General features: G+C 36.8%; 1 pseudogene; it reads right to left on the bottom strand.

Annotated features, from left to right (window-relative positions):
• Positions 1–6,136: 6,136 nt before the first annotated feature.
• Positions 6,137–26,330, bottom strand: part of LOC108712373 — a 91,536-nt pseudogene continuing 71,342 nt past the window's right edge.

The following is a 26,330-nucleotide window of genomic DNA, read 5'->3' as shown; positions in this document are numbered from 1 at the left end:
ACCAGCTGATTTTCTCCCAGCAAGTTAATTGCAGGTTACAAAAATATTTAAATAGTTTGTATGATAATACAAAGTATGCATTCATGTGATGTTCAAACATCAGGTAAAATATTCAACAAAAGAATACAATAGAAGAATACAATAAAGCATCAACATTTTCCTGAATAAAACCTATACAAAGAGTAAAGCAGAAAGATCAGTACGTATAACCTCAAGTTTGTTTCATATATTGTACTCTCTGGATACATGGTCATGTACTTTAGAATGCATGTGTAGATCAGAAGTAACTGTTCAAACTGAGAATGTAAGATATTTTCAAGAGTTGCATCTTTTCCAGGTTTCGGCAGAATCCCCCTTCAGGAAATCAGGAAATATCAGGTGCTTCAGAGTCAAAATACACTGCAAAAAAGCATACTGCAGCAGGATTTTTACTGTACAGGTTATGGGATTTATTTTCTGAAACATTATCCAGAAAGCCTTTTCTCCGTAATAATAAAACAGTACCTTGTGCATGGTCCAAACTAAGATATAACTAAGCCTTATTAGAAGCAGAAGCTGCCTATTGGATTTATTTAATGTTTACATGATTTTCTAGTAGTCTTAAGGTATGAAGATCCAAATTACAGAAAGATCCATTATCTGGATAACCGGTCTCACACCTGTATAACCCATTCTGTTCTATCTCTACTTGTGGATCTGGCTTGATAGAATGTATATGGCATACAAAACCATCTAAAGTATTGGAAGCTAACTCAAAATTTGCACTGGATTTAGTCACTGTAGCATCAACCGATCCGTTCATTTTTGACACCACCATGACTTCACTTGAAGTGCATCCTATACCCACAGAAGATGCATCCATTGTGTTTCTATTGTAATTTCTAGGTCCTAGGTTAGACTCTCTGATACCACCCTTACTACTTCCCACTCCCCAAAAGAAAGGAATAGCTTAGAAAACTTACTTTTGCTATGTTTTTATCACCTCACAACACACACAGCACCCTATAGGAATCATACTACCCCATGTAGTAAACGGCATTGGCAGAAAAAATACACATGGTGTAAACAATTTTTTTTGCTCAACTAATGACACATTGTGGCCACCTTGTAACTCAATTAATAACCCATAGCAAAGTGTGAGACTTGAAATTTGTAACAGTGAGTAGTGAATGCAATAAAAGTTTTTTATAAAAATGCAGTTACTTTGCATGAAAAATGACACCTTTGTCAAGAGCAATGGCTGCATCTTGGTGACTGAACTCCTTTTACCTACTTTCATAATGAACCCCTGAACTGTCATTGTTTAATGCAGGGGTTATGTATAAAAATTGATTACAGACAAAATAGTGGCAGACCCATGATTTGATTAGGGCATCTCGTTATTTTTATCTCTGTGTTTATAGGTCAAGGTCACATGTGGCCTTTTTACGCTGTGTTTTTAAAAACGTGTGGTCGAGCATAAATACGTCAATGAAACCACACATGCATGCTAATATGCGTTTTTCAGCCTGTAATATTCTTTTCCCAACATACTTTCTGTTTTTTCTCATTCCCCACAATTCCACTCAGAAGAGTTTTAGTAAACGTTTGCAAAAAAAAGCCAATTTACATGCAGAATGTATCTGTACTGCTCGTCAATACGCAACGTAATTACGTCGCAAGCATACAGTGCCGTAAATACATATATGCAATATCCATCTTGTGAGAGTTTGGCCGCCATGTTGAAAATACACAACGTATTTCAGCAAAGTGTATTTCCAAACCTGCGGATCCCATAGAGTTCAATAATATGGAGTTTCCTTGGCGTATTAGCATTTCTGCTAAAAAAACCCGCAAATACTGACATTGCGTGGTGGATGTTGGCTCGCAACTGCACCATGGGAATTGCTATAGTGAATATTCCATTATTTCAATAGGGCTTCATTTTGTGCATTTTAATGCTCGGCTGTACGTTTTAAAAACGCAACGTAAAAATGACACGTGTGACCTTACCCTTACTCCCAAGAATACAGCTGTGAGCAGTGCTGTAACTATAGAGGAAGCAGATCTTGCAGACTCAGGGGGACCATGAGGCCCAGACATGGGGTCTACTTTCTCTATGCTCCAGTGGCTGCTATCCTACATGAGAGCATGTGGATGGGAAGCAATGGACAGGGGCAGGTGGACAGAAAGGACATGGATGGGCAAGCAAAGACGCAAGAGGGTTGCTTTGAGCACCAGGCACCTACAGTTTTCGTTGCACTTTAGTTACTTCACTGGCTATAAGAAATGTAATATAATAGCTGGGGTCCTGGGGATTTTTGTTACACACACCAGGAATGATATGATACAGTAAGTTGCTCCTAGTCAAGAACTGAGGGAGATATTTTGCATCTCTCTGGTTATTTACCCACCACCTACCACTCAAGAACAAGGTAAGTAGATGGGGGGCTATAGTGAGCCACGTGTGCATTTATGGAAAATGTAAGGATAATTTAATTCTCAGTTGCATAGCAGTAAATAATGATGACCATTGTGGCTCAGTGTGCAGCCCAGCTGCTTTGCAGTAGTAAAGTTCTGAGTGTGATTCCAGGCAGGACACTGTCTGCAAGGAGTTTTCATGCTTTTTCCATGTCTGTGTGGGGTCCTTTCAACTCCAAGAACATAATTGGCCCTGGATTAAACTGGTCCTAGTGAGTATGAAAGGGACCTCAAGTTGTGAGCTCCACTGGAGCAGGGAATGACATATTAAAACTCATTTTTTAACATCTCTATCAGAAAATAAACAAAAATAAATGTATTATCCACCATGTATGCTGTAGAAGATGCAGGTGTCTAGCAGTAATGCAATCTGCCTTAAATAAAACTGCTATGCAACCAAAGCTAAAAATAAAGCACAACTGGAAATTAAACCAATATATCTCACACTGTTAAAAATAGAAAGAAACAGTTCTGTTAAATGTCTTTTTCACAACAAGGTGTCCCCCCTACATTCCAATAGCACTGGTTGGCAAAGCTGATTTGTTTTATTCAGTGTGTTTATAGAAGAAAAAAATCTGAATACAAAAGGAAAGTAGCTCCATTGCTGCTAAATGGATTGAGAAAAAGCCAAAGCAAATAATGTATCTATTTATAAACAGTGTATCATAAATATTACTAAAAGGAACATTTATGCCACGTGGGTAATTCTTCAAGGGCATCTTCCAAGGCTAGGTAACACTCGTCCAGTCAAACAGTATTTTGAGTTTGGGGCATGATCCAAGTAGAACTGTTCCTCACATTCACTTGCTGAAGTTGTGAAATAATTATTTCTCCCTAGCAACAGAGAATGTTACTGCATCTGTTTTTCTTAGGCTTGGAACATGCATGCAGGCAGAGTTTTGGGAATGTTACTGCTCACTGACTTGCTTACATTTTTTCCAGTTCTGTAACTGTATATTGTGCTTTGCCAAAGAAACCATAATGTGGTGTTTATCTTTTATTACTGTGGTTTCACTTCATGTTTTTAACTTTAAAGTGTTTTGTGTTACAATAAATATTTATCATTGATAAAATTACACTTTTTAATTCTGCTGTGAATAGGATTGCCACCTGTTTAGTTTTGACCCAGAAAGCCCAGTTTTCAGAAGGGCAGCCTGAGTTAAGACTGCCTGCCCAGTTTTCCAAATTAGGAAAACTAGTCAGGATCCCCCTGGATTGACATGGCCATCAGCCAATTGCTGATGGCCACATCATAGCCTTGCCCCATGACAGCACTTTCCCTTCCCCTTGATGTCACTGGCCCTTCCATAAAGTCACTGATCCACCCCTGTGATGTCACCTGCCCCCTGTCCGAATCGTGGGCCAGTAAAAGGTGGAAACCTTAGTTCTGATAAAATTATACATTTTAATTCTGCTGTGAATAGGATTGCCATCTGTTTGGTTTTGACCCAGAAAGCCCAGTTTTCAGAAGGGCAGCCTGAGTTAAAACTGCCTGCCCAGTTTTCCAAATTAGGAAAACTAGTCAGGATCCCTCTGGATTGACATGGCCATCAGCCAATTGCTGATGGCCACATCATAGCCTTGCCCCATGACAGCACTTGCCCAACGTGATGTCACTGGCCCGCCCATGAAGTCACTGATCCACCCCTGTGAAGACAATGCCTGCCCCCTGTCCGAATCGTGGGCCAGTAAAAGGTGACAACCCTAGCTGTGAATATGTTTAGATTGTCTAAACCCCCTGCCCCATAACAGCACTCTCCCCCCCATGACTTCATTGGCCGTCCATGAAATCAATGATCCACCCCCGTGATGTCACCTGCTCGCCCCCTGTCAGGATCATGGGCCAGTAAAAGGTGGCAACCATAGTTGTGAATATGTTTAGTTTGTCTATGTTTTTTATGTCAAACACTCTGCTTTGTGAAAAGGAACTGTAAATGGAAACTTTGCAAAAAAAAAACTTGTGACAGATCCCCGGTTAGTTAAAATTCACTATGCAACCAAAAGGACCTTTTTTTTCAGAATTATGTCAGGCGAGCAAACATTGTGGGAAACGTATAACAATGCAAGTCCTTCAATTCATTAAAATCTATTGCACCTTGTAGTGGCTTGAATATTGGAGTATGAATAATGATGAATAGTTTGCTGCTAGTCTATGATGTCCATAGACACTAATAGGTGGAAAAAAAACTTTTGTCGCCGTCTCGCCGATAGACTTCAATGTATTTCAGCTAATTTTCGGTGAAACAGGTCAGATTCACCCATCAATAAATATGAATAGTAGGTGGGCTAAATATTAAGAAAGGCAATAATAGAAGCAGTAGCAATAAAATTGTTATCTCAAAGAACAATATTTTTTTTGGCCTGTAGGGGCACCCCCAATAATAGTAGCATTAACAATAAAATTGTAGCCTCAAAGAGCAATTTTTTTTGGGGCTATAGGGACACCCCCATCCATTTTGAAACGAGATTGGCAAAAGAGGAGGACAAATAATTCAGGAAACTATAAAAAATGAAGACCAATTGAAAGGATCTAAAGAATAAGCCATTCTATAAAAAAAATTACCTTTAAGGTGAACTAACCTTTTATGGATTCAGTAAAGATGCAACTGTGTAGTAGGCAACAATATTTTTTTTTACCTATGTTTTAGTTATAACCTCTGGTGCCCCAGCCCCATTGATGTCTGTCTTGTTGTTAATCATAAACTATTACATATAGCACCAAAGTGTGACATCATCCTTAGATGCCCAATGTTCCAAATAACTTCTGATGCAGAGGTAACAGTCTGTATAGTGTGAGACTGTGAAGGCAGCACAGACACCTATTCCAAACATGAACAATGCAATAGGTGAAGATTAGTGATGGGCAAATAAATTCGCCTGGCATGAATTTGCAGTGAATTTCTGCGTTTCACCGGCGGTGAATAAATTTCCGAATCTCCTGCGAAAATTCGCCGGTGAAAATTTGCCCGCGTCAATTTCAGATTTTCATGATTTTTTTGTGAAAATTTTCAAATTGCTCGTTTTTTTTGTGAAAACGTTCGAACTGCTTGATTTTCTAGTGAAAAACGTTCGAATTGCACGATTTTTTAGTGAAAACGTTTGAATTGCAAGATTTTTTTCCATGAATACTTTCGAATTTCACGATTTTTTCGTGAAATTTCCGATTTCACAATTTTTCGCGAACGGGAGAAATTCGCCCATCACTAGTGAAGATAGTATTCACTAACTAGGTATCATCTCTCTCTTCCAGGTAGGTGTGAGGGTAGAAGGGTTAGATATTAAGCAGCAGTTTGATTTTGGGAGCTTTTTACTTTGCATTAATAAAGTTGAAGAAAAACATCAAGAGATCATATAATACTGGATTAGTTTATCTTAAACAATGGTGCATTTAACTCACCGAGTTCCATCTGTAGTGTCTCACTAAACCACACTTTTACACATTTTCTTGGCTGTTGAAAACTACAATTAGACAGGGACAGGAAGTGCACAGTGATGTGTTTAGTGCATAATAGAGTCAAAAAGTATCCATTATAAATATATATTAATATAAACTATAATAACTACATGTGAACTTTCTTGAACCACTGTTCAGGTGACAAACAGAAAGCTTTTATTTAAGCATAAATCAACATACTAATTGATAAATCCTGAATTTTGGGGGGGGGTAACAAGGCCACTAAAAATTGAAAATAAATAGGTTTCTTGATGCATTTAAGTCCACATACTGAAATAGATACATAAATATTATATAGCTGCTGCACTTAAACGTTTCTTTATCTTTTGATGAGATACTATGAGATAAGATACAGCATTATTGCTTTATCTCTAGCTAAATGCACAACATACACCTACAATATTCTCTCAACAAGATAAAAAAAATCAGATCTTTATTGTTAACTATTTTTAATTGCAATACATTTATTAAAGGAAAACTATCCCCCAAATTAAATACTGAAGCAACAGATAGTTTACATCATATTAAGTGGCATACTAAAGAATCTTACCATGCTGAAATATATTTAAGTAAATCTTGCCCTTTTACATCTTTTAGCTTGAACCACCATTTTGTGATGTACAGTATGTGCTCTTGGTTTGTTTGTGAGCATCGTGAATCATAGGTTCCCATGGGGCAGCCCTTAGTTCTTAAAATAGCAATCTTCTATTTAAGATTACCTAGTGGCACATAATACTAAAGAAAGCATGTGAAGTTATTATGAAAATGGTTTATTTACATGAAGCAGGGTTTTACATATGAGATGTTTTATGAGACCTACATTGTTGGGGGGGCATAGTTTTCCTTTAAAATGTGCTAGTGGATAATGGCCTCATTTTAACATTCTTACTTTAACATTTTTACCTCTCTGAGGTTTGCATCATACTTGAGACATCAAACGTAATTCTTGTTGAGCTTGATGGACATCAGGGGGCACATTTATTAAGGATCGAATTTCGAACTTAAAAAACTTCGAAATTTGACCATCGAATTGCAGTAGTACGATATTGAAAGTCAAAATTTTTTTTCGAACGAATATGGCCATATGCAATCAAAGTAAAATCGTTCGATCGATCGATTAAATGCTTTGATTCGAACGATTTAATCAATCGATCAATCGATCGAACGATTCTCAAAAAAAAAACACAGTCTTCTAAAAACTTAGCCAAATGTTGGCTATGGGTTCTAGGAGGTTCCCATAGGCTAACATAGCAATTCGTCAGGTTTAAGGTGGCGACGGTTTTTAAAGAGACAGTACTTCGATTTTAGAATGGTCATATATTCAAAGTTTTTCCAATTTCCAAACCTGCCGAGGTCATGTAGAAGTCAATGGCAGATGTCCTGTTTACAACTGGAAGATATACTGATCTGTGCTGGGTTTTCATACAATTATCCTGAAAATTTGTGGTTTTAGGGTGTCAAATCCAAAAAAATTGCACAGTTTGGAATTTTTTGTTCTTCTCCGTTCATCCGTCTCTCAAGAGAGAAAAAGATTGTTTTCTCTACTGCAAGTGCTCAACCAGCACATTTGCAACAAAAGCAGCTAGTAAGGGGAATGTCTACAGTCCTGAACTATCACCAGCAGAAATTTTGATTTTGAAAAGTCAAATATATAAGCATTTTAACAACAGAAATAAGAGTAGAGAAAAAATGTAATGTAAAATGTAAAATTAAGCATAGCAACCAATGCCAAACTACATGTAGAAACAGTTTTAACCCTCATTCATTAGGATGCATTAGGCACTTAAAGGGGCTGTTCACCCTTGAGCTTACTTTTTGTATGATGTAGAGACAATTCTGAGACAATTTGTAATTGGTTTTCATTTTTTATTATTTACGGTTTTTGAGTTATTTAGCTTTTTATTCAACAGCTCTTCAATTTGCATTATAGACAATCTGGTAACTAGGGTCCAAATTCACCCTAGCAACCATGCATAAGAGACTGGAATATGAATAGGACAGGACCATACTAGAAAGATGAGCAATTTCCAACTTTGGAAATGTTCATCGATGAGTAGACCCATAATAATGTTGCAAATAAATTGGCATGCCCAGATTCAGAAAGATACCAGGGCTCACTTTACAATAATATGTAGATTACTCTAATAATATAATATTAAATATTGTGATCTCTTCCCTGCTTACTGTTAGATAGAGCGCAACTATTAAACTTTAACGTTGTTTCTTTGGTGGCTCTTTTATGCCAGGCTATTGATTTATGCTAAATGTTCAGTAAAGGATACAAAATCTGTTTATTATATTAGTTTGTAGATCCTTGGCTCATCTTTCTGGTTAATTTAATTTCTCTAAGAAACAGGCATCCTCTCTATATATTGCTGTGTTTCGACTGCAAAGTCCTTTGTGTAGTATTTTTTAAATCATCCAGGATCGAACACCCAGATAAGTATTTCACATTAAGTTCTGAACAACATAAAGCAAACAAGGTCATTTTTTTATGGATTTACTTGATTCCAATGATTATATTAATGTGTAGCCATTCACCCAAGGCTTTGCTTTTGTTTAGTTTTTCTGTAAACGTTTTTACTGAATAACCGAATTATAGAATGTCCCACGTCAATAAGCATTTTGGACCAATAACAGATGTCCTGCCTGATTTCTGCCTAAATGTTTACAACCAACATATTTGGTATACATTATAATCTGACTGTTGATGCTGTCAGTTCAGATACTTACAAAAAAAATCCAATATATTTGTTTTTATTACTGAGCAGGGCAAAACCTATAAATGGAACAGACACTCAGTGCGCTCAGTTTCATTGGATTTTTGTATATATCAGTTATCACTTTGTTGGAAACTTTTATACTTATTGAAGTATAATGCTAACCACTGATTCCCACAGCTCCGTAGAAAGATCTTAAAAGGTAATTGGAGAATCCCCATAGCTAGTATGGCAAACCAGGAAATCTTGAAGTCCCATTGGGGTTGAAGTTGTCTTTTCTTATTGTTCACTGCAGCCAAGTAAAACTTCTGTAATAAAACAGACAGAGCCTGCAAACTTATAGTACTAAGGCCAGCAGGAGTTTTGCACAAGTAGTTTTTGCTTTTTGTAAAATAAAACTGTAAAGGGAACGCCGAACATATAACTGCTGAGTGAGTCTTACTGTATATTGCCAACACAACACTTCAGCTCAGGAACATCTCTTATTCAACTTCTTACTTGCATCTCATAACTTAACAATAGGCAGATCAGCTATGTTTACATGTTCCTTTGCTAGGCATGTTCCTCATTTTATACAAAACGATGTACAGTCTTCTATTTACTCTACCCATGTCAGAACAAGTCAGGGTCATAGGGAGCAAGGATTGAACCTCTGACAACCAACCCCACTGGCAACTAGGGAGTCTAGAATGTATAATCAATTCATTTAAGAACCCCTCCAACCCTTTATTAAGTGGGTAAAATCATATGAGGATACTGGGGTAAATTATATTTTATTAGTAGTTATTAAAAACTACACTAGCCAGAGATTGCAGGTCAGTGGGCCTCTCAAGCTAAGAGATCCTGCCCTGGTCTGATAAAAGGCTAGTGTCTGGGTACTAGCAATAACCCCCAATCTTAAAACCATGTCCTTCTATTCTACTGGGTATGGTTTAGAAGTAAATTGGAGCCCATTGGACCTCTGCTGATGTGTGATCCTGCCCACTGCATACTGCATTTGATTTATTTAAACCACAATGTTTTGTTAACGAACTTAAAACCTAGAGGATCTCATTTTCTTCTCTTTTTTTTAAAAAAAATAATCTTTTTATTGCTGGACCAATTTTTCTCTCTAAAACTTCCTTCCTTTTACTCTAACAATATATACAGGTATATATAACAGTGGGTTTTATCTCCCATATGACATGCCTGAGAAAGCTACATTACAGCAACATAATATACAAAAAATTAAATAAAAAAAGGGGGGAGGGGGGAAAGAAAAAAAATGACAACCTCACACACCATTGTACTCCATCGCATTCAAATTGCTATAGCTTTCTTCCTGACTCATGTTTGCACATTGGGATTTTTCCGTCAAAATCAGGAGAACTGGATTTGTTGAACACCAGATATCTGTAGAGGCACAGTTTGTACACATTAGTTTTTGAAGAGGAAACCAGGAGGATGACAGTAGTGTATAAATATTAGAATAGCGCATTAACATCTTGATGGAGTAATGTTGCTTACATCATTGGTGATGTCATAAATGGATTGCTTATTTCATTACAGTAAAATGAGCTTAATTTACATTTCTTTTGACTGTGTCAAACTATGGTTCAGAGTAGGGATGCAACAAATCCACTATTTTGGATTCGGCCGAACCCCTGAATCCTTTGCGAAAGATTCGGCCGAATCTGAACCCTGATTTGCATATGCAAATCAGTGAGGGGGAGGATAAAAGAGAGCAGCTCATTTTATTTACTTATTTTGTGACAAAAAGTCACATGATTTTAAGGATTCGGTTCGGACAGGCACAAGGATTCAGCCGAATCTGAATCCTGCTGGAAATGGCCGAATCCTGGCCAAATAGCAAACCAAATCCTGGATTTGGTGCATCCCTAATTCAGAGTAGTCAGAGATAACCAAGGATACCAAGAAACATTACTGTGCAACTGTCTGTGCTGCCTTCACTAGTCTTGTGTCATTTCACACTACTGTATGTTGCCAAAAGGCTAGAGATACAAATATCTCAGAAACCCCTAACAATAGAAAATGAATGTAACCTGCAAAAGTGCTCAGAGAAGCACCATGAGTGTGTTTTCATAACTTTTCTTCTTGAGTTACCCAGTCTATAAAATAATCATGGGGAAAAGAAAGATTTTTTTTTCTTTTTGATAATTATTTTTTTCTCCACTGGAATCAGGGCATCCAAAAAATCTAAATTAACTTTTCAATGTAATGTAGATGTTTTCTGTTTAAAAATGTATCTTTTGTTCTTTTGCTTTTATCCTTTTGTTCATACAAAATGTATGAAACTTGGCCCCATTATTAGAAAAACCCATATGATATTAGCTTCTTGTCTGGCAGCACAAATCTGTGCCATAAACATCACAATGTCTGTTCAAATAAATATATGGTGGTCTGTGTGGTGGGCTTTCCGTCAGACGACCATAATTCGTGGTACCTGGTATTGATGGGCGAATTTCTCCAGTTTCACTTTGCTGAAAAATTAGTGAATTTCCTGCGAAATTCGTAAAATGGCGAAAAATTTGCAAATCGGGAATTCTGACGCTGGCATTGAAATATTTCTTGACACAGGGGACAATTTCCGTCGCCGGAAAGTCAATGGACGCCTAGAATTGTCGCAGGCGTCAAAATTTGCGAGTCAATTTTTTTCTGCAATTTCGTGCCGCCTGTGAAACGCGGAAATTTTCAGTGAATTCACGCCTGGTGAATAAATTCGCCCATCACTAGTACCTGGAGATTTGAAATGTCTACAGCTGCAATCATACCAAGCATGACTATAAACATTCCTCCAGTTACAGGTTCTGGAATGGTGATCAAAATTGCTCTGAAATTTCCGAAGTGAAGACCCCTAAGATGATTAAAAGGATTCCAGCTATTTGCATGACTAAGCGACTGCCCACCTTAAAAAAGTTTTTTTTTTGATTTAGAAGCTTTTTCCACTAACAAATATGATGTAAGTGACAGAAGATTGAGGAAGATCTATGCACTCCATTGCATAGGCAAGTCTGGCGAAAGAGGTAACGTTCAGTAAAACCCACATTTCACTGAATTTGCGGAGTAACGTCCATTCACCACAGTGAATTGTCGCCTGGTGATCGAGTGCGGATCACCGCTAGTGAAGTGATGTCTGTGCCCATTAGTAAATTTGCGGGCGGAAACGCTAGCGAATGGACCATTATCCATCATTTATTTCAGGAACCTTCTCCATGTTGCACTGAAACACACGACCCTCCCACCATTATGAGTTTTTTTTTAACACCCTATTATTTTTTTAAGCCTGTACCCTCTAATTATTTATATTTCACATCCTCTACCTGCAGATTTGTGAGTTCTTTTAAAAAAGGTCTAGTTTTTGGTATTCATTTGAGTCTAATAATATCACAGTGCAAGTATGTGGTCTAAAACCTTGCTGCTTCTTTAACCTCTTATTTGGCACTGAAAAAGTCTAATTATATAACCATTCACCTCTATGTCAACAAGTCATTTTATTTGTATATACATTTGCTTCTATGAGAGGTGGAAGTCCATTAAACACAGGCCTCTGATTTTGTTTTGTAACATGAATATAAAAGTATAAATGAATGTACAGTATTTATGCATATATGCATTTTATGTTAAAATAGAATCAAGTATATATATATATATATATATATATATATATATATATATATATATATATATATCAAGAGCTGTTTGTGTAATTCTAAAAATATACGTTTGAAATTCTCAAAGCAGCAATATTCTGACTATAAAAAGTTGTCCCATTTCCTGTTCCCCAAAGCCCAGCCAGTAGAGATCCAATTCCTTCTATTCAAATCCCACGGTTTATTGCATGACTTGGAGGCAATTGGGTTCCAGATAACCTTGAACAAGTGTAGTAATCTCCGACTGATTCTATTGCAGAATTCCAAGTACTGAGGAGAGGCTCATTGTTGGCCAACCCCACTGACCTGAAAAAATCAATAAATTCATTACTACATAATTTAGGCTCTGTGAAATAGTATTACAATATATAACTGTAGGGTAGATATTTAAACTGCTTAAAGGAAAGGAAAAGTAGCAGTATTACATTTCTATATGATTCAATAAGTAACTAAGGTCTCACTTCAGATTTACTTTTTCTTTCTGTGTCTGTGTACCTCCCAATATTTATCAAATAGGAAATGCAAGCAAAGCCAAAGACCAGACTTATACTGATTGTTAACTTTTAAGGATTTTCCAAAGCAACTCTGTATAACTCTGTTCCGAACTGAGCATAAGTGATCTATTAACACAAAGGAACCCTGGAGCTAGCGCCACATCAACAGACGCAGAGTACAAGCTTGGAATTCTGGGAACATTTGATTCAGCTACACATTCAGAACAAAAGACAAGAAGGGAGCATATCTATACATGGTACAATGTATACATGGTTCAACCAGTTGCGATGTGGTGGCTCCCCTATAATTTGAGCAGAGCAATGTTTCCCATCATTAACTCTGGAGGTCTGAGAAAAGGTAGACTCTAGGGAATACTTACACCATAGTTTTTGGCGTATGCTCTTTATCAATCCCTGAGTCAAGTGGCTGAAACCTCGAGTAAACTGAATAAACTAAGGCAGTGCAAGGATGAGATTCCAGCTTCATATGACAATGAAGTCAGTAACATTACTTTACTGAGCAAACATAACCAAAATCTCTATAAAAGGTTTGTCCTGGTATATGGCCAAACAGCATTTATTGTTTGTCATTGCTGGTGAAGAATCACATGGTGAGTAATTTGTAAATCTTCTTAGACAAACAAATGTAAACAAATGTTCTTTTTAAATGAACATTTATGTATTCATTCATATTGTTCTCATTGCAACTGTGCTAGAAAGTTTCACATTCCGTAGGTTTATTGTTGATGTTATAGTCAGTTTCCCTGTAGTCAGTTTCTGTTGGACAAATATAAATACCATTGGTATCTAAAAGGTGTCTGCTTTTACCATGACTTTGCTATCATTTAACAGCCTTGTTAAAACAGCCATGTGAGCCATGTGAACAGTATTCTCCTTGTTTCATTTTTTTATTCCATAATAACATTGCACACAAGAGATGTGTAAAAATGTAACTGCAGTTAAGCAACCACCTTTATTCAATTTCCTTCGCAGTGTGTGCAATATTGGTTATTTGATCTAACTAAAAACTTAGAGGTCCATTTGTCAAAGGTCGAATTTGAATTCATGTGAATTTTTTTTAATTCAAACATACTCATAATTCAAGTGGGACGTTATTTAAAAAAATATTCTAATATTCGATTGAATGGTTCCGACCCGAAAATTGGAATCGTATTTGATTTGCATTCGATTTGTGCGAATCAAGTTTTTCTCCTGAATATCAGGGAGGCTATTAACATCTCCAAATGGCTCAACGGACCGCTGCCATTGACTTGTAAATTACCTTGGCAGGTTTTAGGTGGTGAATATTCGAATTAGGATTGTTTCCATGGATGAGGTTTGATAAATCTCACATTCGAATAAAATTTGAATGTGTGAATTTTGACACTCAAAAATTCAAATTGTAATTTACTATTCGACCTTTGATAAATCTGCCCCTTAGAGATTAGGAAGATTGATTTAGGCAACATAGCATGATTTTAGGTCATTTATTGAAATGTGCCAAGTTTTCAGCAAAAGCACAATTTAGGAATTTAGTTAGCAGCAAATGTAGCCAACACACCAAACATAAAAGAAGAGTACAAAAAACTGGCATAAAGGAACTTATTAAATGTATTGATCCCCATATGCTTGAATTAAAATAATTTTATGTAAAATGTATAAAGAGTAATGAGAGAATCTGTCCAAAATATTCAAGAAATACATTGAAGTCAATGAGCATCAAAATAATTTTGATGCGAGCGCCAATTTTTTATGCGAGTATTTTGTCAAAATGCATTAATGTCAATGGGCATCGGAATAATTTTGACGTGCAACAATTTATATGCATAAGACAATTTTGACAAATGTTTTTGTTGTGGTGGATTTTTTCCCTGGGAAATTTTTGGCACAGTTTTGTGAATTTATATGGCAAAACGTGTAAATTCGCTGCAAATCCATGCCTGGCGAATTTATTTTCCCATCACTTTTAATAAACTCTCCTTCACCACAAATTATCAAAGTTCTCCTTGTCAACCAAGACTTGTTGGGAGCATTAGGATAGGAACAAATAAATAGATAATCAATAGTAGTAAATCCTTCAAATGCCTAAGTAATGCATTGAAGGGTTTAGCCCTGACACTTTTCCTTCAATGAAAAAGAAAAATATGTCATTAAAGTGTTCTTTTCTTTAATAAAAGATATCAAAACAGAACCTATACCTAACATTGTTAGATATGACACCTTATATCAACAGTATATGTCTATTTCTTATGATCTCTTGAAATAAAATGACATAGCACCTTTGCATGCCTATTGCATTCTCCCAGTTTTAACATACTCCCCCTTGAACATAGTTAATCCATTGTATGCAGGTTTACATTGTTTATACTTTGATTATTACTGTGGCATTTTGGGTGATCTTGGGGCAGCCTTAGGTAATATATTCAGTTGTGGCATGGTGTTTTGATGTGTGGGGAGTGTGTGACAAGCTGGCTGCCTGTACAATTTTTGGGGAAAATTAGCAATGGTAGGCAGGTAAGCAAAGGATCAGGAGCATAAAGACAGGGACACGGTGTCTTCAGGCAAAAACACAGGTTTATTCAGGACTTTTTCCAACATAAAGTCACAGTATACAGTTCATCAACATTTCAGCTTTACACATTCAAACTTTTCCCCACACTGGGGTTCTCGCCATACAGGTTAGCTTCCACACTCTGGAATATTCAGGCTTCTCACTAAGCCCATTTTACTCTCCCCTCCAGGGACACAAATTCACCAGCTTCCGGCCTGGCTCACCTTCTGGCTTTCATCAACCACTTTAGACTCAATCTCAATCACCTGGTCAATCCCCAGCCCCACTGAGAGTTCTATGATTATGATTAAATACTTAACACAGGACAGCCTTCCTGTGGCAAGTGAGCTCCAAGATGTGAACTGGACTACTGGAATGCATTGCCTGTTCCTTCCAGAACCCTATAGCTTCCCGGGCCAGCCAGCAAAGTCCTTTAAACAGAAAGACCATTATCTGTTTAGACACATCTCCCTTGCAGTTCCAACTCCTACAGGGGAGACATTAAAGGCAAAACACACCTTTTTACAATTTTTCTGGGATCATTGTACCACAAGTGTTTAGGTCTGTGACTGGCATACAAATTAGGAACCCACGAAATCACATAAAAAATGTGCCGTGCCGTGCACCAACATTTTTTGATGCACGCCAGAAAGTTGCACATGTCAAAAATAGTGATGGGTGAATTTGCACCGTCTTGCCGAATAATTTGCGAATTTTGCACGAAATTCGCAAAATGGCGAAAAATTAGCAAAACGGTGCCGGCATCCAAAAAACAGCGCAAATTCGTCCCACTTCGACCCCAAAAACCTTCGACCTCCATTCGATTGGTCTATTTGAATTCGAAGTTCGAACTTTTTTTAAATTTGACCTTTGATATATATGCCCCTATGTGTTCAGATTAATTATTAGTTCTGCCTGTGTTAGTAAGATATTGGTAATATATAAACTATAAATTGTACTTTTTGGTTAAACAGCAATATAAACTGAGTAGTAGTAGATACCATTACCAGTCATGCCATATTCATTTATCATCACAGTCTACAAAGCTTAAAATTAAGAGTAAATGTTTTATTGGTAGCCCCATATCTGAGAAATGTGACACAAACAAAACAACCAAAGGGTTTGATCAAATTGCATTGTGCGTCAAAAAAATAATGTTGCACATCAAAACAAAGATGTGCGTTCGCATCAAAATTACTTTAACACGCAAAGAAATTGCAGTGTGTGGCAAATGAATTCCGTGAATTTTTCGCTGTTGCGAAAATTTTCGTCGAAGTGAAACGCCAAAGATTCACCCATCACTAACGTGGCACAGTTGTTTTTTCTCAATTATATACCTGTATGTATTTGCCTCATCTCTTTATTGTACATTAAACAAAAACATTCATGTGCTTTATTTTGAAGTACAGTATAAATGTCCCTCTTGAGAAATTGTGGCTTTATACAATCATTTCTTTTGAAATAGTTCAAACAATGTTTTCCAGGAATCTTTGGATACAGCAAAATCAATATATTATCTTTAATTCAATTTGTCATATCCTTCATATTTCATCTGAGATTCTTTAATGTCAGTTATGCAAGCAAATGAACAGAAGCATAAAAGCAAGCAGCTTAACCAATGGAGAAAATGAGAAGTGGGTTTCTAAGAATTAAAGCTGGTTTTGATAAATGTTGCCAGTTGAAATCTTTTCCCTTGAGAGTCAAAGAGAACATTCAAGAGATGCAGAAAGAAGCAAGCTGCTTTCTACTCGATGCAGCAAGATTAATGTCAGAATATAATGTACTATAGAAGAACAGTACCTGTGACATTTATAGGATTTCAAAGTAAAAGAACATTGAAATTTATATAAAACATAATAAACATTTTCCTTATTTACACCTTTTATTGACTGCCTAAAGCCTCTACATTTGGTTAGTCCATACTATTTGTCCTGAACTGAGTCATGTCCATTTCCTCAACTGAATGTATATGGGTTTATATATATAGTTTCAGAAAAAATGGAAAAACATGATTCATTTTCCCTTTATTACATGTTTTTTAAAATATACATTTTAAATACAGGTATGGCATCAGTAATCCCAAAACCCATTATCCAGAAAGCTACAAATTACGGAAGGGTATTCACCCATAAACGCCATTTTCTCTGAATAATCCAAAATTTTAAAAATGATTTCCTTTTTCTTTGTAATAATAAATCAGCACCTTGTACTTGATTCAAACTAAGATATAATTAATACTTATTGGACACAAAACGAGCCTATTGGGTTTATTTAATATTTAAATGATTTTCTAGTACATTTAAGGAATGAAAATCCAAATTCCATTATCTGGAAAACCCCAGGTCCCGAGTCTGCATAACATTTTTAGAAAAAAATATTATTCAGAATTCCATAAAAAAATAGTGGCTCATTGGAAAAACAGTAATGTATCAAAGATTGTAACAATGATTTCATTCTTTGTGGTTTGTAATGGTTGCCTAGTTCATTGAACAAAAAACAATTAAATGGTGTTTGGTATTTATACTATTACTGTTCTGTTCCACAGAGAAGGGTGTGTACTAAAAAATTAAGCATCATCAATCCAGGTACTGTGTACTCATGTTTTCAAATTAACTATGTATTCTGCTAGAGGGTGGGTATAAAAAGGTGTTTGGTTGCACTAGGGAACACACTTGTAAATACCAAGGGGCAGATTTATCAAGGGTAAAATTTCAAAGTGAAAAAAACTTCGAAATCTGACCGTCGAATAGGCTAGTTAGACATTCAAAGTCGAAATCTAAGGATTTTTAAGATCGTACGATCGTACTTCGAATCGAACGATTAGAACGATTTAATCGTACGATCGTACGATTTTACAAAAAAATCCTTCGACTTCTCAAAACTTAGCTAAATACTGGCTATAGGTTCTAGGAGGTCCCCATTGGCTAACATAGCAATTCGGCAGGTTTAAGGTAGTGAAGTGACAAAGTCAATGTTTTTTGAAGAGACAGTACTTCGATTATAGAATGGTCGAATAGTCGAAGCATTTTCACTTCGAATCAAAGTCGAATTTGGCTTATTCGATGGTCGAAGTACCCAAAAATTACTTCTACTAAATTCGAAGTTTTTGAATTCGAATATTCACTTCGACCCTTAGTAAATGTGCCCCCAAATGTAAAAATAATAATGAGATTTTAAAAACAGGTTTAATTAGAATTTCATAAAGGTCAAGGTGTACTTTTTTAAAAGTTTACGCATTGGAGAAACAAGGACATGTAAACGTTGCGGTGATTATTGCGGATATTTTCCTGGTTCTTTGGAAATAGCATACTTAAACAGTGTGTATTGTGCTTTATTATGGTGTCATGTATCACATTATATCCTGGGTATTTACTGAATGTAGTGATTCATTTGGTCGCAATTAGGCTAAGTCTTTTGATCCTAACACAGCAACTACATAAAATATAGTTGTATTTAACATACTATACATAATAAATAACATTTTTTGAACTAACACTTTCATGGTAGCTAACTGAAAACCCACAAGAATTGTAAAAAAAAAAGAAAATAAAGTTTGAATAGCTCTAGTGTTCAGGCCTACAACAGTTATTAGGCAAATGTTAGGAAACAAGCTCTGGTACAGACTCTGTTATCTAAAAACCCATAATCCTTTATCCAATTACAGGAGGGTCATCTCACATAGGGGCAAATTCACTAAAGGGAGAATTTTCACCTGCAAAGGCTCCATCACACTTAACGTCACTTCGTCAGGTGCGAATTCGCTATCACTATGCTAATTCACTGAAATGCAAAGTTGCGTCTCTGTAACGGAACGCAGGCCAAGTTTCGCTAGATGGCCAAGTTTTCAACATCCAGGATATGATGTCACTGACATAAGATTGAGGAGGATGTAGCTTCATCTTATCAGTTCACCAGGTCTAAGGTGGCGAAGGAAACTCTGACGAAAGAGGTAATGCTCTGTAAAATTTGCACTTTTGTGAATTTGCGGATAACGATTATTCGCCTGAGCGAGAATTGGCCTGGTGATAGGGCGAAACTATGCTAGCAATGGTCCCTTTCACTAGCGCATTGTCCTCTATGCCTGTTAGTAAATTGGGATGTCCCTGCGGATGGGATTTCTGGCGAAATTTTGCTAGCGATGGCCACTTCACCCTTTTTTTTAAATTAAGTATTGGCATGGATTATACAAAGCAGTGGGAAGGTAAACACCAAAGGAATGACCATGCTATACAACCAATCCACTTGAAAAAATAATAAAAATAATAATCACTAATAAGATGTCACAATGAGTCCTATACCATGTTGTGTATTTACTGTGGAAACAGTGACTTTTGTGGTGATTCATTTTGTTTTATAACCTATGGGTTTTATGGTTTTCCTGGTTCCACTGAACATTAACATTGGGGGTGAGACGTCAGCATTAATATCTACCTGTAAGCATTAGTGGTTTGATTACACTGATGATGATGAAACCTCTAAAATAAAGAAACCAATGCAGTAATAAAAATAACAATAAAATAAATAAATAATAAAAACAAGTTACATGGGGTGCATTTAAACACCAAGCAAAACAGGAAAGAAAAACTATTCCTTATGGGTTGTTTTTGTAAAGCAGGGCTGAGCTATCTTTTTATAATATTTTTATAATATTTCACAAGAGAATTCATATCCTGTAAATAACATTCTTATTAACAGTGCTTAGGTACTTCTTTTATAATTGGTGCTCAGTGATATCATTTGTGTCACATGACTCACGAAAAAATCACTTAATTAATAAATTACCCCTGCTATAAATATAAGGATATTTGAAGCAATTGAAGAGTTTCATAACTATATAAGGCACAAGGCCAAAGCCCAATGTTTTATACAGGTCATGACATATCCTTATATTTTATAATAGAGGGTACAGTTTTCTCTCTATTTATTTAAATAATGTTTTGCCTTTGTTTTTATAAGCTTTAAAGAAATGTTATTGCTTTGAGGCATCACAAAACATTATCTATTATCCTAATAGAGAAACTAATGTCTTATTCGATTTAAATGCTTTTTGCCTACAATACCCTTATATTAAAGACTGTTATAAGTACCATATGATCTGCACAACAACCCACCTATCCTTTACATGAATAACTGAAAAAAAGTTAAGGATGTTAGAGCCACTTATAATCAATGTGATATTCTTACTTTAGGTTCATAATTTCAGGCCTACTGATATGAAATTGTAGGGAATCAGACAAGTTCTTCCCCTGTTTTTCTGTCTGCGAATCATCCAGCCCGATTACAGGCTGCAGAGCCATCTAATTGGCTTGGCACCCCAGTGCATCCCTGGGAGAGGAGGAGGACCCAGGGGAGTACCTGAATTTGGAGCCAAATGTGCAGTTACAGATAGAGCTGATAAAGGGAGCCCCTGCTGCAGCAACCAGCCTAAGAGAGGCTGAGAGAACCAGCAGGGAAAGTGAAAGTGCAGCATATAATGTGATAGAGCTGCAATACTAAATGAAGCTGTGTTTTGCACTCAGCTGGACAGACCTAAGTTTCAGCCTAGAAGGAAAGGGTGTGCTGCATTCCGTTCAGGGTTGGACGCCAGTTGCAACCCTTGTGTGTCCGCGGTGTGAGGACAGGTGTTTCTCGTGAGCCTTCCACATGGGAGATACATGTTCACAAAGGTCGAAGTAACAGGTGTGGTTTAATTGTATTTACAATTGAAGCACATGGGAGATACAGCCTATATCCTAAAGGAGAGGTACATTAGGGCAGGTAGTGCTACCTGGGGAATAAAGAGCTCTGGGGAAAAGGGACATTTCATGTGAACTGAACTGTGTTGTCTACCCGGAGTGGAGAGAGACTGTGCTATCTACTAGACAAAACCATGTTTCCCCAGTGTATGTATATTATTGCATTGCATTATTTGACCTATTCTTTTCTTTATTTCTTGTCTTTATTCTTTATGTAAAGATTCTTTTGGTTTCCTGTAAACTGTGTGTTTATATTCCTAGTGGAATGCCCCTGAGGTGTGATCCCCAGTGCTCACTAGGTGGAGGTACTGCGCTGTAAATCCAAGTTCCCAGTATCTTTCATATGCAAAGAGAGCTCAGGGCCCTGGATTGCAAGGGTTAATTGCTGTTTAAGAGAGTGAGATCCAAGTGTGGTAAGGAAAGGGTTACACAATACTACAAGGATCTTAGCTTTTTACAAGGATCGTAACTTAAACTTTACCTTATTATTAGGGTTTGGCAATTAAAGCATGGTTTTTATACTATAAACCCTAATCTTGGATTTTTTTGTATTAGTTGTTGCCATTTTCAGGTGTTGAAAGTTTAGAGGGGGGAGAAAAGAGCAAGTGGGAAAAAAGAACAATGGAATGAACAAGGGATTTAAAGTTCATAACATACATTACTATAATGTTGATAGGTTCATGTTAAATGGCAGTACTGGGTACCTCAACTTGACAAATGTAGCTAACAGATCACAAGCATTTTAGAAGCATCTTTTTACAAGTATTGCAATCATCTTGCCCAGGGTTTGACATTTGTCTGGGGTGTTTTTTAGTGGGTAAGGTCAATTTCACAAATCTCCTGATGAGATTCACTTCTCTAATCTTAGATTTGAAAACAACAAAGTGCAGTCATTAAATGAATTAGCATTAAGTCCTCAAGTAGAACATTTACAGTTAGTGTATAAAAGGGCCCTTTAATTTAATATAAATCCTTTGGTATAGTGGCTGTCACAGTAATTCGTTTTCAGTTAGCGGGGGTAGAAAAAGTTACAACATATTTTTCCCAAAATGGATGAGTGGATGAGGATTTGAAAATGAGAAAAATATATACACGGAATAGACCCTTGCAAACCACTTCATGAATTTAAGCTATCCAAGACATGAGATTCTTTCTTTCTAAACCCACTCCCCTTACAGACCAGTTAAACCAGTGAGCATGTTACTGCATAGCTCTGTGTTACAACAAGCTGTGACAAAATTATTCATCATCTGCACAATTACTGACAACCTTAAGTGGACTGTTACCCAGAGGACACCTGAAAAATCTGTCTAGATAGAACACAGGCACATAGTCACTCATTACTGAAAATAAAGAACCTTCCGTATAGCATATAGGTTATGGAAGAAAATAACCATAGCACATACGAAATCAAATGACGTTATAACATTGAACATACCTAAGTCATTCCTGTCTTGTAAGCTGCATAATTTCTTGTCCGGTTACTTGGAAATATATTGAAGTACGTCAAAAGGCACATTCCCAAAAATACCTTGGCGTAAAGAGAAGAGATTTAAGTTTTCACTGACAAACAAATCAATTATAATTATCAAAAAACAGAAACTGTAGAACAATCAATAGTTATATTATCAGAGCTGTATTTTAGTTCTTTAAACAGAGCCAGCTGCCAAGGGCACTGCATATAATGCATATTATTATGCACATAATTCAGCTCTGAATATAACCCTAAGACTTGCAGACAATGGATAAAATTATTATACTATATATAGTTAATTGTGGCTTTCACAGAATGTAACAGATTTACACTGTTGAAAGTATTCCAGTAGCATATCTGGGACAATTTCAGAAATGTCAACCAACCCCATTTCAAGAGGGATATAATGATCAACTATTGTAATCACCTGGCAATGCTCTATTGAAGGGGTTATTCATCTTTAATACGTCATTTTTCAATTGGTCTTCATTATTTATTTTTTATAGTTTTTGAATTATTTGCCTTGTTCTTCTGACTCTTTCCAGCTTTCAAATGGGGGGTCACTGACCCCACCTAAAAACAAATGCTTTGCAAATTGTCTCAGAATATCACCCTCTATATCATACTAAAAGTTAACTCAAAGGTGAATAACCTCTTTTAGTTACATTTCTTGTTTAATTCACTTAAGATTTTTTGGATTTATAGATATGTTCCTAAAAGACTGGTTATACTTTTTCACAAAACTAGGCTTACCAGTACCTTAAAACTGCTGTGTAGTGATGGGCGAACTTGTCCCATTTCGCGAAACGGGCAAAAAATTTGCGAAACTCGGACTTTGAAGCCGGCGTCAAAGTTGACGCCCATTAAAGTCAATGGGCGTCTGTTAATCGTCGCAGCCAATTTTCATGGCAAATTTGCAAATTTATTCGCGGGCGGCGAAACACGCAAATTCTACGCAAATTCGCGTCTGGCCAAATAAATTCGCCCATCAATACTGCTGTGGTTAGATACATCTCAGCACCTGTAGCCCAAACACACATATGTGATTTATATACAAACATTTATAAGAATTCACTCCTTCAAGTAGCTTTAATCTATTTATTTCAGCATTCTCAAGTACCAAAGGATGTTTTTGCAACATCTAGAAATCCAGGAGTCTGGTAAACAGTCAGCAGTATATTTTGAGAAATTTATCCTTTGATTTGCAAATGCCACAGCTTAAACAGACCATTAATTGAGCCAAATGTTCACCTCAGAAAACATTTTATCAGGCGATCAAGTTATTTGCTGTCATGTTAATTAGCTCACTGGAAAAAAAATTAGATCAGGAAAGTATTTAATTTTGCAATGAATGTCATGAAACATTATTGCCTTGGTAACAAATGTCACTCTCTGCAAAATGTGATTTCCTTTTCACACAGTAATATGTGTAAATCCAGCATATACCGCTCTGGAGCTGGCTAACGGATCTTTCCGTAATTCGGATCTTCATACCTTACATACGTCTACTAGAAAATCATTTAAAGTAACATTAAATAAATCCAATAGGCTGGTTTTGCTTCCAGTAAGCAAAGCTGAATCTGCTGTGAAAATGGCCAAGAAACTGATGGGTGTTGTTCAGATCACTGCAACTGAACAGTTTGCTATCTCCCTGGTGCCAGGGTTCAGCATTTGTTTAGACAAACTAATGGGTAGTGCTAAACTTTATTCTGCTGTCTTGGTATATATCATCTTTAGAATATAGCAAGATTCTAAGGAACTATATGCTTATCTAAAGTCTTGGTGTAGGGTTTTTTGGTTCCTACAGTACTGGGTTAATGTTTTTCTTTGAAGGTAAATACTCTCTAGCCAAAAAGGATTTTACCTCAATGTAAGGTAGTTACTGTGCTTGGGAAAAGAATGGATAAGAGGCTGGAGGAGTGTTTCAGTTAGGCAAGGGGAGGAAACTAGTATAAACAGGACTGTAGGATTACAATGGGGACATGGCGAGGAGGCCACACAGTGTACCTGCTAAGGAGGTCCCACAGTCAGGCCCTGATTTGTGGCAAGACCACAAAGGCCTGGACCTAAGGCGGCACATTTGTAGGGGGCGGCGTGCTGCCCAGCCACATTCATGCTTCAGGGTTCCTACAGGAAATCTGGAGCCGAGTTTCCTGTATAGTTGGAGCAGCGCGGTGAGTTTGAATGTGAGCTGGGGGTAGGGGACATGCGCACGTGCGTTGGTGGTAGCTTGCATGTACACAATGGTGGCAGAGCACACATCGGTCACGTGCACGTACACGCCTGGGGTAGACGGCGAAGGAGGCGCCCAGCCTAGGGGCGCCCTATTTGGAAATCCAGCGCTGCCCACAGTTACAAATAAGTCTTCCAAACAGTAATTATAACTCTGCCATGAAGAATGTAAATATCAAACCAATGAGCTGTAACCTCTGCTGTCTGTTTGCAGGAACCTAATAGCATAGTTTTTAATGTTATTACTAATATTAACTTTATCTCCAGCTTTAGTCTGGATGAGCATTTAGTAACAGTAATTACAACATAGTCTCCTTTGAGATTTGTCAGTGACAAAAGTTGGTCAGACACAGGCAGATTTAAGGTCCCAGTTTCAAAGTCCGTATGACTCAGAATTAAAAAAGCTTGGGGAAATAAGAATGCAGCATAAGTGTAGTAGATTATCGGTTGTTGTAGTTCCACAACTTTCCAATCTTACTATAGAATGTCAGGTTACTCCTTACATTCACCAGGTGTGTGCTTTAAGTTAAGGGTACTTACAAACGTTTAAACTTTAAAACCAAGATAGCACCGTCAAAGGTTGCTTTATGCTATTAGAAATGTAAAGTGCAGATATATAGTGTAAAACCTTTTATTGCATACATAAAATTCCACCGATTTCACTCACATCAAATCCCCTCTCTTCCTCGAGTGTCCGTACTGCTTCCAATTTTGAATTTGGTATTGTGGTTTGGCTCCGGCCCGCGGTGCTCCACACACTGTAACAATTCCGGGGTGTGATGAGGGAATAATAAAACAATCCTATTTATATTGCTGTAATTGTACCAAAACGGCTGTCTTCCTTGCTGGTGAACGTTCTGTCTTTATCACCATCTTCAGGCTTGTACTGCCAGAAGCCCCATCAATGCTCAGTTTAGGCAGAGTGAGTGGACAAGCCCAGGCATGCAACGCGGGCCAGAGCCAAAAATATTTTATATTTTGCCAACTTACGGTGAAGCTGTTCCCCAATGGACACCACATTTCTTTCCTGCTTCCCCATATAATGAAAGTCCTACGTGTTATGTTTCGTGTCATAGCCAGCGGTCCAATAAACTGCAATAGAAATCCAATTAATCCAGAGAAACCTAGAAAGACTTGCATAGTTGAAGCCACTATCACTGCACCTTGAATCTTTTAAAAAAAAAAAAAAATTGTAAATATATTTGAACAATGCTTTTATAATTTTCCATTACCTATGAAAAAGTATTCTGCTTAAAACTGAAGTTGTGTTAAAGAAAACAAAGTCTATCTGCATCAAGTTACCAATTATGCAAAGCTATCAGATTCTGAAGGTATTTGGAGAGGAAATGATATTCAGTTTGTACTATGATTTAATCTGTTCTTTCCTGGTTTATTTAATATGTATGATTGAAGCTAATGCAAGACTAAACGCATTTTAAGATAAAAAAGTCAATGACGTATTGGCTCGCAGAAAAGGATATTGTATAATTCTAAATACTGGATATAATTTCATGAATTATCTGTGCAATCTGTGCAAATCATGCAGGAGTCAATATATCT

The sequence above is a fragment of the Xenopus laevis genome, chromosome 3S (assembly GCF_017654675.1).
Source record: "Xenopus laevis strain J_2021 chromosome 3S, Xenopus_laevis_v10.1, whole genome shotgun sequence".
Classification (NCBI taxonomy): domain Eukaryota; kingdom Metazoa; phylum Chordata; class Amphibia; order Anura; family Pipidae; genus Xenopus; species Xenopus laevis.
Note: the sequence above shows the minus strand (reverse complement) of the source record. Positions and strands in the feature narration are given on the sequence as shown.